Source organism: Schistocerca gregaria, chromosome 4 (assembly GCF_023897955.1).
Source record: "Schistocerca gregaria isolate iqSchGreg1 chromosome 4, iqSchGreg1.2, whole genome shotgun sequence".
Taxonomy (NCBI): Eukaryota; Metazoa; Arthropoda; class Insecta; order Orthoptera; family Acrididae; genus Schistocerca; species Schistocerca gregaria.
Window position 1 is genome coordinate 305,616,831 of NC_064923.1, and position 14,676 is coordinate 305,631,506.

Genomic DNA, 14,676 nt, shown 5'->3' on the forward strand with positions numbered 1-14,676 from the left:
TTACTGCATCACGCTATCTGGACATTCTTCGTGAATTTGTGGCGGTACAAACTGCCTTAGACGACACTGCGAACACCTCGTGGTTTATGCAAGATGGTGCCCGGCCACACCGCACGGCCGACGTCTTTAATTTCCTGAATGAATATTTCGATGATCGTGTGATTGCTTTGGGCTATCCGAAACATACAGGAGGTGGCGTGTATTGGCCTCCCTATTCGCCAGACATGAACCCCTGTGACTTCTTTCTGTGGGGACACTTGAAAGACCAGGTGTACCGCCAAAATCCAGAAACAATTGAACAGCTGAAGCAGTACATCTCATCTGCATGTGAAACCATTCCGCCAGACACGTTGTCAAAGGTTTCGGGTAATTTCATTCAGAGACTACGCCATATTATTGCTACGCATGGTGGATATGTGGAAAATATCGTACTATAGAGTTTCCCAGACCGCAGCGCCATCTGTTGTTGACAATTGTAACTACTGTAATTTCGAAAGTTTGTCTGCCTGAAAATGTACTGTTGTCCCAAGCATATTGCAACAAACGGTGTATTTCTATCGCTGCTCGTTTAGTTTGTATTGCCGTTTCAAATATACCGGTCATTTTTGAAACAGCCTGTACCAAGCCATCAGAAGTCACTCCCTAAGCTGAATACAGAATAAATGAAATTGGGCACTTTTAATTTGTGGTGCAACTTTAGTTATTAGTTTTGCCAGTGAAATTTTACGTTAGTTTAAGTGAATGAAGTCAACACTAAAATTTGCAAATAATTTTAGCCTCCGTTATGCAATACAAGAACGACTCAGAAAATTTAGACTGAAACTAGACATTCGCAAACACACAAAACTGGCAGTAAATAGTTAATAAATTCAAAATTCTTACGACACTAGGTGAGTGCTTGGGAAGGAAAGGGGCCCTGCCTGGTAGTAACGTCTGAGGACAATGACAACTCAGGTACCCTACAAGTATTAACTATTGCAAGTCATTACTCAAGTTGGTCATACTTTGTGAAATAAATATACGAGGGTGAGTCAAATGAAAATCTTAAATATTTTTAAAAATATTATTTATTGTGCAGAAGTGGTACAAAGCCGTTTCACTTTTCAACATAATCTCCCCCACACTCAATGCAAGTCCTCCAGTGCTTACAAAGTGCATAAATTCCGTTAGAAAAAAATTCTTTTAGTAGTCCGCGCAACCACTCATACACCGCGTGGCGTACCTCTTCACCAGAACGGAAATTCTTCCCTCCCAATGCGTCTTTGAGTGGTCCAAACATATGGAAATCACTTGGGGCAAGGTCTGGATTGTTGGCTCTCTTCGTTCCCGGTTGGTGGAAGTGAACCCAGGTTTCGTCCCCAGTAACGATTCTTGCAAGAAAGCCATCACCTTCTCGTTCAAAGCTCCGAATAAGTTATTCACAAGCATCAACACGTCTTTCTCCCATTTCAGGAGTCAGCTGTCGTGGTACCCATCTTGCAGACACTTTGTGAAACTGGAGCACATCATGCGCAATGTGGTGTGCTGACACATGACTAATCTGTAAACATGCTGCAATGTCCTTCAGTGTCACTCGGCTGTATTCCCCCACTATGGCTTCAACTGCTGCAGTGTTCCTTGGAGTCTCAACTCGTTGTGCCTGACCTGGACGAGGAGCATCTTCCACTGAAGTCACACCATTTGCGAACTTCCTACTCCATTCGTAGACTTGCTGCTACGACAAACATGCATCACCGTACTGAACCTTTATTCGTCGATGAATTTCAATAGGTTTCACCCTTTCACTACGCAAAAACAGAATAACCGAACGCTGTTCGCAAGTCGCAAGTCGTAAGTGGGGCGGCCATCTTTATACTGATACTGCGACGGGATGTATGCATCTGCACTATGCTGCTACCTACAGGCCATTCTGCACGCTGTTTTTAGCACGCTTACCAACTCACATAATAACGGCGCGAAGTTCCGATTTGTTATTACAAATTGGAGGTTTTCATTTGACTCACCCTCGTTGAGCCGTGGTAAAAATTTGCTGTTTTGAAAAGCGCGCCACAGAGCGTAGTGTAAAGCAACCGCCCTCTGTTCCTGGGGGTGGTGCCGCTGTGGCTACCGCAAATTTGGTGTCTCCCTCTGGTGGGAAAGGGGAAAAGTTGCTTGTTCACGTGCACTTAACGAGCGCTGTGAGCTCGGCAGTGGGGCAGTCTGAGTCAGTCAGTCGGAGGCAGTTGGTCAGCCAAGTTAGTTTGGGTCTGTCTCTCGTCCGCATTGGTGAGGCGGTTAGTGTCTGTCGGTCGTCTGGAGTGCTAGTATGTATTAGGCCGCCAGACTGCTCGAGTTCGCTCAGGCAATGGGCATTGGCGGTTGGATTGATCGGTTGGTCGGTCGCGCACTGGCACACAAGATGACTCGTCCGCCTGGAGCGTCGGCGCATGTGAGGTCGCCTCGTGAGTCCAGTGGCCGCGCCGTATAGCTAGGTGTAGTGGCTTGGCAGCCAAGACGGCAGCAGCAGGAGTCAACCCACGACATCGGTCTGGCCGGGGCGAGCTGCGGCGCCGTGAAACGGGAGATCGTCGCCCCTTCCTGCGTCCGTTGAAGTGGCTGCCAGCGGACGGTTAGGGAGAGCGTTTTGGGGGTGCTGCGTCAGTTCTTCGCCAGAAATCGCAGTTATTAGAAGTTAAGTGATTCGTGATATGTTGTTTCAGTTACTTGTTAAATTCTACTTGTTTTCTTGGTCGGTCTCTCGTCCCCAGCTTGCTCGTCTGTCCCCGGCCGCATTTCTTAGGCAGTTAGTGCCTGTGTCTCTGTCGGTCTGCCGTACGTTGATAGCTGCCTCAGTCATGTTTGTCGGATTCGGTGTTTACGAATGTATTGCTTAAAGGCCGAATTCTAAAAATATGTTTCTATCTTGCTTATCATCTTGCGAAGTGGCAGATGTGTAATGTAGGGCATGTTGTACATTTTATGTAAGTCTGCATTTGGTGGGTTTTATTTAAATAGTCATTTTAGGTTATAAGCTTGCCACCCTTCCAACGTAAGAGTCTTTAAAAAATAATGCTCTTCCGGTGGCAAATAATTTGAGGGTTGTACCATTTCCATTCCTTTTACGGGGTGCATAGTTTACATGTTTGTGTGAGTTGTTAAAATTTTTTTGTTTAAAGTAATCTGGTGTGTTGCAGATTTGCACCAGTGTGCTCTTTCAGAGGTTGTTGTGAGCGGTCATGACTACGGCCGTGTAGAAAGCGAGCAGGCAAGCTTCACAGCCCGAAGACCCCTACTGTTAATATTGTTCTTGCCTCTAAATAAAATTGTGGCTTGATACTTCGAGTTTGCTTTTCTGCTTATAATTTTAAATCTGTATTGAAAAGGCTTTTAGGAGTAAATTCACATTTGTTAAAGGTAATTTTCCATCAGTTACTTCCTTTCAACTACTTCCACGCTCACCTAGTGTGTTTAAATGTGTCAATGTTCTTGATGAATCGCCAGTATATAAAGTAAATTCTCCAGGAAAAGATTTTGAAAGTAAATTCTAGGTTCACTCGTATCTGGGTAAAGTCTCTACATTCCTAAATCTGTCAGTTAACAGTCTTACGGTGTTATAGCTGTGCGCACGAGGAAGAATGTAGCCGACGACGAAGCTGAGCTACCCGTTGTTGCTGCTGTTGCTGTTTAAGAACTCCGACTCGTTTCCAGAGCCACGGGTAGTTAAACGACAAGCAACAGTTCGAATTGTAGCTTCCTCCGCCTGTCTGCTCCTGCCGTGCTCTCAATACTCGCGAATTAACGAATCAGGCGCGTCTACACTGGTTGGAGCATAGCTGCATACCGCGTCGGAGGGACCGCCCAACAATCACTTCCGCACTCTTCCATCACTCAAACTGCTCTGCTACTCCTCTGCCTGCTACGCGACAGAGGCTCTCCATGCGCAAGGATAAACAATGGCACAGCTACTACCATTTCGACGCTGCTATCGATACATCAAAATAAAGTTCCCTTGGCTATTACCCAACAATATCCGATATTTTCATTATAATTACAATCAATTCTATACAGTCACAAATAAAAACACTATCAAATCTATTACTTATTAAATATAATTTCTGTAATACATCCTACAGCTTCAGAATCAGAGGTACAGTACAAGTTATCAACGGATATTGAACGCCGAAGATTTTTGGCTGGTCCAGAAGGTATTTTATCTGCATTTTCGGTGTTACATGTTCTCCACATTCTCATTAATATCATAAGTATGTATGGGCACGTAATAGCATGACAACGCTGTTTCATTACAACTCAAATCATCATAGTGCACCATAACATACACTCCTGGAAATGGAAAAAAGAACACACTGACACCGGTGTGTCAGACCCACCATACTTGCTCCGGACACTGCGAGAGGGCTGTACAAGCAATGATACCACGCACGGCACAGCGGACACACCAGGAACCGCGGTGTTGGCCGTCGAATGGCGCTAGCTGCGCAACATTTGTGCACCGCCGCCGTCAGTGTCAGCCAGTTTGCCGTGGCATACAGAGCTCCATCGCAGTCTTTAACACTGGTAGCATGCCGCGACAGCGTGGGCGTGAACCGTATGTGCAGCTGACGGACTTTGAGCGAGGGCGTATAGTGGGCATGCGGGAGGCCGGGTGGACGTACCGCCGAATTGCTCAACACGTGGGGCGTGAGGTCTCCACAGTAAATCGATGTTGTCGCCAGTGGTCGGCGGAAGGTGCACGTGCCCTTCGACCTGGGACCGGACCGCAGCGACGCACGGATGCACGCCAAGACCGTAGGATCCTACGCAGTGCCGTAGGGGACCGCACCGCCACTTCCCAGCAAATTAGGGACACTGTTGCTCCTGGGGTATCGGCGAGGACCATTCGCAACCGTCTCCATGAAGCTGGGCTACGGTCCCGCACACCGTTAGGCCGTCTTCCGCTCACGCCCCAACATCGATCAGCCCGCCTCCAGTGGTGTCGCGACAGGCGTGAATGGAGGGGCGAATGGAGACGTGTCGTCTTCAGCGATGAGAGTCGCTTCTGCCTTGGTGCCAATGATGGTCGTATGCGTGTTTGGCGCCGTGCAGGTGAGCGAGCGCCACAATCAGGACTGCATACGACCGAGGCACACAGGGCCAACACCCGGCATCATGGTGTGGGGAGCGATCTCCTGCACTGGCCGTACACCTCTGGTGATCGTCGAGGGGACACTGAATAGTGCACTGTACGTCCAAACCGTCATCGAACCCATCGTTCTACCATTCCTAGACCGGCAAGGGAACTTGCTGTTCCAACAGGACAATGCACGTCCGCATGTATCCCGTGCCACCCAACGTGCTGTAGAAGGTGTAAGTCAGCTACCCTGGCCAGCAAGATCTGCGGATCTGTCCCCCATTGAGCATGTTTGGGACTGGATGAAGCGTCGTCTCACGCGGTCTGCACGTCCAGCACGAACGCTGGTCCAACTGAGGCGCCAGGTGGAAATGGCATGGCAAGCCGTTCCACAGGACTACATCCAGCATCTCTACGACCGTCTCCATGGGAGAATAGCAACCTGCATTGCTGCGAAAGGTGGATATACACTGTACTAGTGCCGACATTGTGAATGCTCTGTTGCCTGTGTGTATGTGCCTGTGGTTCTGTCAGTGTGATCATGTGATGTATCTGACCCCAGGAATGTGTCAATAAAGTTTCCCCTTCCTGGGACAATGAATTCACGGTGTTCTTATTTCAATTTCCAGGAGTGTATTTTAAACACCAAAATTACATCTTTCAGAAACCATTACATTTTAAATAAAAATTTCATGTGAGTACTGTACAAGAAAACGTGTGCAACATAGTTACAGACGGCTGGCCGGAGTGACCGAGCGGTTCTAGGCGATACATTCTGGAACCGCGCGCCCGCTACGGTCGCCGGTTCGAATCCTGTCTGGGGCATGGATGTGTGTGATATCCATAGGTTGGTTAGGTTTAAGTAGTTCTACGTTCTAGGGGACTGATGACCTCAGCAGTTCAGTCCCATAGTGCTTAGAACCATTTGTAGTTAAATGTCTATAATAAAGCTTTACACTGGTTGTGGAGAAAAGAAAACGTTCCACACCCTTATTTACAAAGGACGCAGCAGCGTTCTAAGAACCGGCAGAGGTTCAGTCCCGACATGGCACTGTTGCGGGTGCCACGGCGGCACATACTTCGAAAATTCACTCGCGAATAATCTCAAAGGAGTCCTTACATTTCTATCACAGTGGATAACTCAACACCGTCCATATTCACCCTCATACACAGACTTGAAATTTACACGTAGTCTGAGTGTATCGATATTCACTTACGTAGTATCAAAGAACATATTATTTAGAAAATTACAAATCATAGATACACCAGATTGACTTTTATGCACATTGGTCATGGCTTGGGTTTTCCTTTCATTGCAGTTGCTTTCAGGACAGTAATTATTTAAGGTACATTTCTCGCTACACTTTTTGAAAAGTCGTTGATGATGGTCTGGTTCAAGAAATAAATTTGCCGTTGATTTTGAAAATTACACTATAATTAAGTCTTTATTAGAAATTCCTTCTCAAATTAATCGGTTCTTGAAACTTCCTGGCAGATTAAAACTGTGTGCCCGACCGAGACTCGAACTCGGGACCTTTGCCTTTCGCGGGCAAGTGCTCTACCATCTGAGCTACCGAAGCACGACTCACGACCGGTACTCACAGCTTTACTTCTGCCAGTATCCGTCTCCTACCTTCCAAACTTTACAGAAGCTCTAATGCGAAGGTTCGCAGGAGAGCTTCTGTAAAGTTTGGAAGGTAGGAGACGGATACTGGCAGAAGTAAAGCTGTGAGTACCGGTCGTGAGTCGTGCTTCGGTAGCTCAGATGGTAGAGCACTTGCCCGCGAAAGGCAAAGGTCCCGAGTTCGAGTCTCGGTCGGGCACACAGTTTTAATCTGCCAGGAAGTTTCATATCAGCGCACACTCCGCTGCAGAGTGAAAATCTCATTCTAATCGGTTCTTCGTTGGTACAACTTCAAGTCAACAATGTTGCGTACACATAACAGTTTGTCAGAATTGGGAAAAATTAAACAGTAAATGTTAGTGTGAGGTATACTGACACTCTTAAATGGTCCATTATAAGTGAATTTAAATTTTGCAATCTCATTGTCAGTCTCTCTTGATTTCTCGTTCGCTTTAATGAAAACGAGGTCGCTAGTTGCAAATTTACCAAACCGCGTTTTCTCGTCATGACGCGCTTTTCGCGCCTCGACTCTCTGTTTCGTTACCTGACGTAAACGTTCTTTCTTCACCTCCATGTCAACACTAACTCATGGAGAGAAATCAATAATCTCTTCCACGAACCTCTAAGAGATATGATCTAATAGGATTTCCTCCGGAGTGAATCCTGTAGGCTCGTGCGCCAAAGCATACATAATCTTTAAAAATCGTTTGTGTATTTGCCCCACGCTCTGTGATTGTGGTGACAATATATTCCCATATTTCTGCCTAAACCTATCTCATCAGGCCAAGTAACAATGTCAATAGGTTGGTACTGACTACTCACATCACCACCTGTTTCATTAAAACTCACTCCAATCTCAGTCTTATCTTCTGAAATGCCCATCATTGCTTCCTTGTTGCAGTCAATTACTGTGTGGTATTTCGATAACCAGTCTAAGCACATTATTATCTCGGTGCTCAAATCTGGCACGACGATAAATTCATGTTAAAATTTTTCCCCTTGAATTTCGAAAGAGGCAAATATTTGATTAGATATAGGTTTGCTATTGTTTCCGGTAGGACCAATTATTTTAGCTCCCATTACGGTACCTTTAACAAATCGAAAATTCTTTCGGACATACCACTCAGCTCTGCCCCAGTATCTATTAAAAAGTGAATTTGTAGGCCCTGCATATTGACGGGCAGTATTATTTGCCTATACTTATCTGTGTCCAGTTGTTGGTTTTCCCATAGTAAATTCTCATCCACATCACGGTCAGTCCAGAAAAATCCGTCCAGCTCTGACACCGATAGCCATTTATCTGGTGTTTTTTTTAATTATTTGTTCTTGGACGTCCATTATTTCTGTCTGCTTGGCCTGTGATTGTTGAAGCCGTTTTGATCTGAACACTAAACTTTTTAACAATTTCTTCCATTGACGAACCTTCTATTAACAACAATTCACTAACTGTCCAGTCAGGTAAATTTTCTTCGGAAACATGGCTATCATCTATCAAGTTGCTTTGAGAAACGTATTTTTTTCTGTTTCTAATTCTCCCCCCTAGCTCACGCAACCCATACGACTCTCGTCTGACTGTATGACGTCAGCCTTAACCTCGTAGACGTCGTAATCTACGTGGCCGTCAATTAGTCGTACCCGGTCCCCCTCGGCAAACTCGACTTGTCCCTCTTCAGAAATTTCGTCTCTATTTTCTTTAGGACCAACGTCATTGGTGTTGGCTGCTTCAGTTACTACAACATTTAAACAAGCCAGAATTTTCGGTGCAGAGCTTTCCGTCTCTTCATAAACGCTAATTTCATGCAGCTTGAGAAGCGTCAAATATTGCCCACTCTGCCCATTAGCACACCTCCAATATAGACCTCTGTAACTCTTCAGTCGGTTGTATACCTGATCTAACTGACCTAACCACACCTCCTCGAGTTCCTCGTTGTCCTGCGCGATAACGGAAGTTTTACGCGATATCGGCTTTTTTAATTTCACCGACGAATCATGTTGTGCAGGAGCCCATGGCACCATTGTTGTCTCAACAGCGGTCACCTCTTCCTCGTTGATCGGTACTCCATTTTCATCATTATGACGGAAGTGAGCGCTTTGTCAACTGACTTCTTCTTCAATTATTATTATTTCGCGAGCGTTACTCCCTCTGTCTTCTTCCACATTCTCCCATCGCCGATTTATTTATCCATATCTATCATAGAAACGTTGCCTAGGCTTTTTTCTAGGACGCCAAGGTTAATGTTTTCTCCGATTACGTACGACAGGTCCGTTTCTATCCGGGTGTCGCACCTGCTGATTCTGCTCCTGCCTTTAATCATTCTGCTGAGAACCATGCACCACATTCACATGATAGTAGCCTCTGTAATTTCTACTATTGATGTTCTCATTATGACTCTTATTGTTATAGTGGTGTGACTTATTATTACCATGGTGGTGGTTACCACTATTGCCATGGTTATTGTTGTTGTAGTTGTTGCTATGTTATTTGGTGCTACTACCAATACTCTTCAAACTATCGCACCTTTTGCAATAATTGATCTGTAACTACTGCCTATGTATCTCTTCGAATCATCTGGAAGCTTCTTTCACAGCTTCCAGGCAATCTCCGATTCAGTTCGTCGATCATCCAAATATTCTAATTTGCGGATTCAGTCTTCACCAAATTCTTTCATCGATCCGCTAGAATTCGTGTCGTAGGGTTTTGACACTACGAAATCGCGCGACTCCGCCTCCTGCTTCTGCTCAGACCAATATTCTTTCAAGAACGCATACTTAAATTCTTGAAATCTCACGTTCACAAATCGAGGTTTAAACCCCATCGCTTAGCCTCGCTCACCAGCACGTCAGTTACAGTGTTAATTTTTCTATTTTTCGTCCATAATTCAGGTAATACCCTTTCACAATTTTTAATGTGGTCTGTAGCTTGCAGTCCACCCTGTCTTTTGAGGGAATTTCGATGTTACAAGATGAATCACAAGTGTATGGTACGTAACAGCAAGCAGATTACAATAAAAGCTCTGATGTTTCTCAGTAGCTGAATAACGTGGTCTTTGCTTACTGAACTCTTTAAGTCATTAGTAACAGCAAAGAACTTGCAGCAGAAGATATTTGTTTCACAGCAGTGAGGTAAGAAAGTGTTTATACCTCTTAACCTATGAATTTCAGAGCCCAAGTTTACTGGGATTGTTTTTTTCTTGTTTTGATCCATGATATCACCTCTCAAGATATGGAGTAATTCTTTTAATACCCTACAGAAGTTACTCTTTTCCGTAATGCAGAGAGTCGCGCCCTACCTAGGTGTGTGCCGGTGCCACAGACAGTTTAAGGCCTGGAGCCGACGCTTATTGGCGGGGATCAGTAGTCAACACATGGCTCCTATCCCACGATCGCTACTTGCTACAAACAGCAAGTGCATTGATGTCAATTTCTTAACACATTAAATAGGGGTGTCTGGATACTTTGACAAGATAGCGTATTTTAACGCATTTGTTAACAATGAGGCGATTTTAGATGAAAATAATTTCTTCTGATAGAGTGTCATGTGCTATCGTGAAAGACAACTAACATCTTGTCTTTGTTGTACTGTGAGAAACTCCGTGTCCATGCACCAACTTCGTATCATTAAATCTCTGCGGAGTAGGCAGTTAGGGTGATTGGCATGTGAATGACGTTACACGTTAAGATCAACATGTGAGTAGATTGAAAGTTATGGGACTTTCAAAAGCAACCGAAATCACAGAATAAACACACATAGTAACAGACACTTTCAAACGGTCCTTTAAAAAAGAAAAAATCGAATAAAACACCATTGAATATTAGAAGGTTTCCGAATGCTGTTAAATATATCTCATTTTTGGCTAATGAATGTTTTCGACAGTAGGTGAAAATGTAACATAAAAGGGTTTCAGTCGCAAAACTCCTTCTTCGAATCTTGGTGGTAGCACTTTCTTTTAAATTCTATAGTTACTAAGAAAGGAAAATGTTACTTAAAAATGCTTAATCATAAATTTTTAACTGAAACATCTTATTTGTAACTAATATCCGCATTACAGTAAGATTGTATGGAAAATGTTAAAAGTTGATACAAAATGAAAAACATGAAACAGGAAGTAAACATACTTCTTTTATTTCTGTAGACTGAACAATATTATTGCCGTTTTGAATTTTACATCTATGAAGCAGGTTTTAGTTTATTGTCATTCTAGCAGTAATTAAATATAAAAATGTAATTTTAAATAAAAATGTTATTCGATATTCATTAATTAAAATTACCATTTGTTAATGAATACAGATTTGAAACAGAAGTTGTTATTAGCGAGATTGAAACCTGAACTCGATGATTGTACATCTGTCACGCTAAACACTCAGACACGTCAATACGCTTGGTGATTTATTAAATCAAAATTGCGTCGTACCAAATATACCACACATACACAGACTGTTCCGACATACGTGAGTAGTCAGCGCCCCTACATCCTAGGCAGCCTGTGGTACGATGTTTTGCTGTACAGCTAGCTCCTGCTAACAGGCGCGAGGCCTTAGCGAGCACAAGGACACAGCACACGGCTATAAATACAAAGGTGAGACCGCCATTCTGCAGATCGTCACGTACAACTGTACCTGCATACCCCTTTGCGTGCTCTGCAACTCACCCGAAATATTCCAAATGGATCAGTCGTTACTGGTGAGTGACCATTCTTTAGCTCTTTTAAATTATAAAGTTCTTAACAGATGTTACATTCACTTAGTGTTACAGATGTATTGCACATTATGTGTCAATGGAATCAAACCTTGCTAGGTTATCGTCACATTAGCTGTGCAGTCCTGTTAATTAGGTAACAGCTCTCCATGCCAAATAATACATCATTTCTTTATCAGTTGGCCTTAATGGATGTCTTAAAAACTGCATTTAATTTTAAATGATTAGTCTAATCATAATTTGAATAGCTCTGATCCTAAAATTGTTAATGTTATAAACATTTTAAATAGTGTTACTCCAATTCTAATTAAGTGGTATGTTTTACACAGCTAGCATTTCTACCGACATAATGATATGTAGGTCCTCAGATTTATATACACTTGTTCAGTGAGGGAAATCTGAAAAAACACAAGAATTAATGGTGGAGAAGTGAAATATACTTGAGAAGATGACAGCTGACAATAATTATGCATCAAATTATACAGGAGAGAAAAGAAAAACTGATTCACTTTATTTAAATAATTTAATTCACCTATTGCTATCATTTTGTTATTTACTGCTTGTGCTATTGCAAAAATTCACTCTTAGATGATTATCAACTATCTGTAGGGAAAAAAATAAGTCATTATTGGCATGTGATCTTATACAAGTCTGTACACAAGTGTATATTTAAATAGCGACCACCGTCATTTTTATGAACGCAGCTGTCGTAGTAGCCAAACAGGTATCGGTCAAATTTTTAAAATTACCGATAATTCAACAACCATAACACTGAGAACACATGTTATGAGTGCAAAATGACATTAAACAATGTCCTGCCATCACGTGTACGTTGAGTGCTATGGTATGTGAAATGTATCTAATTTTATTAACTGCCATGTACTCCTTTACTAACTACTGATAACCATTTGATGACAACAACAACACCTGCGCTCATAAGGACGATAATGGTGGACACTATTTAGATAAACACAGCTGAAGAGACTTGTGAAACATAACACACATTCGATGAGTTTTTTGGACTGATAGTTGATAATGATAGAAAACCGAAATTATGCATTAGCACAACGAATAAACAAAAATTACAGCTACAGACAAAATTAAATTCCTTAAATAATGAACCACAGATGCAAAACCAGTCTCTATGAAGTTCATTGAAAAAATTTACATATGTGGAGTGTAGACTGCAGACAAGAAATTGTCAAGGAACTATGATTTTGTTATTTTACAACAAGTTCCCATTCCTTTGTGTTAACACATGCTTAACAGTCTATAACGAAAAAAAAGTTGAAAGAAAATGAAAAGAAAAACGAAAAGAATGTGAATAAGAGCAAAACGCTGAAAATTTAAAAATTAGACGTCGCAGTGAACACTAACATTATGTAGTGCTGGGGAGTGTAAATGAAAGTTACTGATAAGAGGAGCTCAGATAAAAAACAGTAGTACAGCGCAGAGAAAGAGTAAGATAATAGAAAAGATGTACTGCAAACCTGTGCAGGGACGTTGTTGTGAAGGAAAAATAATTAGCATGACAGGAAAGAGTACACGCCATAGATTATGGACCATGTAATGTGTGAGTAAAGTATACAGAGAAGGTATTGCCACGTCAGGATAAAAAGCTCGACAGCAATAAAATTACACAATCGCTGCCCTCTCAAATGAGTAAATAAAAGCGAAAGAAATGGAAACCATGACATTTATATGTGTACACTTCTTGATAAGAGCGCCAAATGAGACTGTATTTCATGGAAATCTCATTCCATGCCACCATGTGCACTTATAGAAAAGTTTTTCCTCCGCCCACTTCTAGTGACCATGTGGAGTTTGCCTGCACAAGTTCACGGAGTCTCCATCAGAATATGTTTTCTTGCCTACCTTGCAGTTTCTTTGAATTGCTTACTCATATGAATCACTATTTGGAACGACTTGCAACTGACAGGGAAAAAAGTCGATATTAGGAACTAAAATACATGTGAAGTGAGTGTATAAGCACACAGGCAAGTGAGAAACTATGTCAGGGCAAATAAGGAAAGGACAGGGGCTTTATTTCAGTTTCTCCGTGACATAACCAACAACTTTAATCTTTGCACAATTCAGTGCACATTTATCCCATACGGACACAGACTCTGATTCGTTTACTTTACGGTGATTCCTCGTCCGAACAACCGATAATATCGTAGACATATAATAAGAAGTACCATGATGTCTGTTATACACTTCGCATATCTGAAATGTACGATAAGCAATAACTTCTCGGCTGTTGAAAGTCTCCAGCCCTGATCACATTCTCCAAGTACTAGAGTCACAGTAACACTACCATTACCATGTGCACTAGCGTCAGCATTAGTAAGTCTAAATTTCGGTTCACATCCACATACATAGAGATATGCATATAGGTTTGATGCCAACATAGTTTTATTACGCATTACAACGCATTGTACTGCAATGGGTATACTTTCTTCGCAGGTTTTAACTTTGGCTGTTCTGACAACCTCTATAGCTACGTATGCACTGCCACTGGAACCTGCTTCTGAGGAGCTCGCAACTGCGGAGGTCACCACGGAAAGCACGTTACAGGTCGAAGGGGTGATGATGACTACTCTGACGCCACCTGCTCAGCTGGAGTTAATTCTGGTCGCGGAGAAGTTTGACCTGGACACCGCTGCCAGCTGTATGATATTTCGACCATATTTCAGAAACAGCCGCCGAAGTCGTGGCCGAAGAGCGTTCTTCTTCTAGGCGATGAGAACGTTCTGCTGTTTGTCTGTTTGCATTTACATGGAATTGGCTTCACTCATGTAAAATGTGAAGTTCTTTTCCTGTATCCAGTTGATAACTGGAATTCAAGACATCTGCATCAAATCGTATCCTCTCATCACATTGTATATATATCATAATTTTATATTTATTTATTCTTTGTTTCATACAAACAGACATTCATTTCCACAATCTCATTCCTTTTTCGTACTTTTGAAATAAAGCAATGTTTTTAAATACACAGTTTTTATCTGTGAAGTTGTATAACACTAATACAGTACTGTATGTTAAACAGTTAAGGTTAAATTTCCTTCTTTGCAGACCCTCTTTGTTTATTGGAGTGAAAGAAAAATATAGTCGTGTTAATTGAGAAGACTGTTTAAATATCATCCCAAATACGGATGTGTCCATGGTTTCTCTAAAACTACTTTTAATCCAGAGTGAAGTGGTTCCTTCAACAATACCACTGCTTTATTTGTAAAGTGAAGTGTC

General features: G+C 42.5%; 1 long non-coding RNA gene across 1 annotated transcript; it reads left to right on the forward strand.

Moving 5' to 3' along the window:
- Window positions 1-11,330: 11,330 nt before the first annotated feature.
- LOC126267227 (uncharacterized) lies at window positions 11,331-14,423 on the forward strand. Its single transcript, XR_007548966.1, has 2 exons — window positions 11,331-11,412; window positions 13,894-14,423. It is a non-coding gene; the product is annotated as an uncharacterized LOC126267227 (long non-coding RNA).
- Window positions 14,424-14,676: the final 253 nt, after the last annotated feature.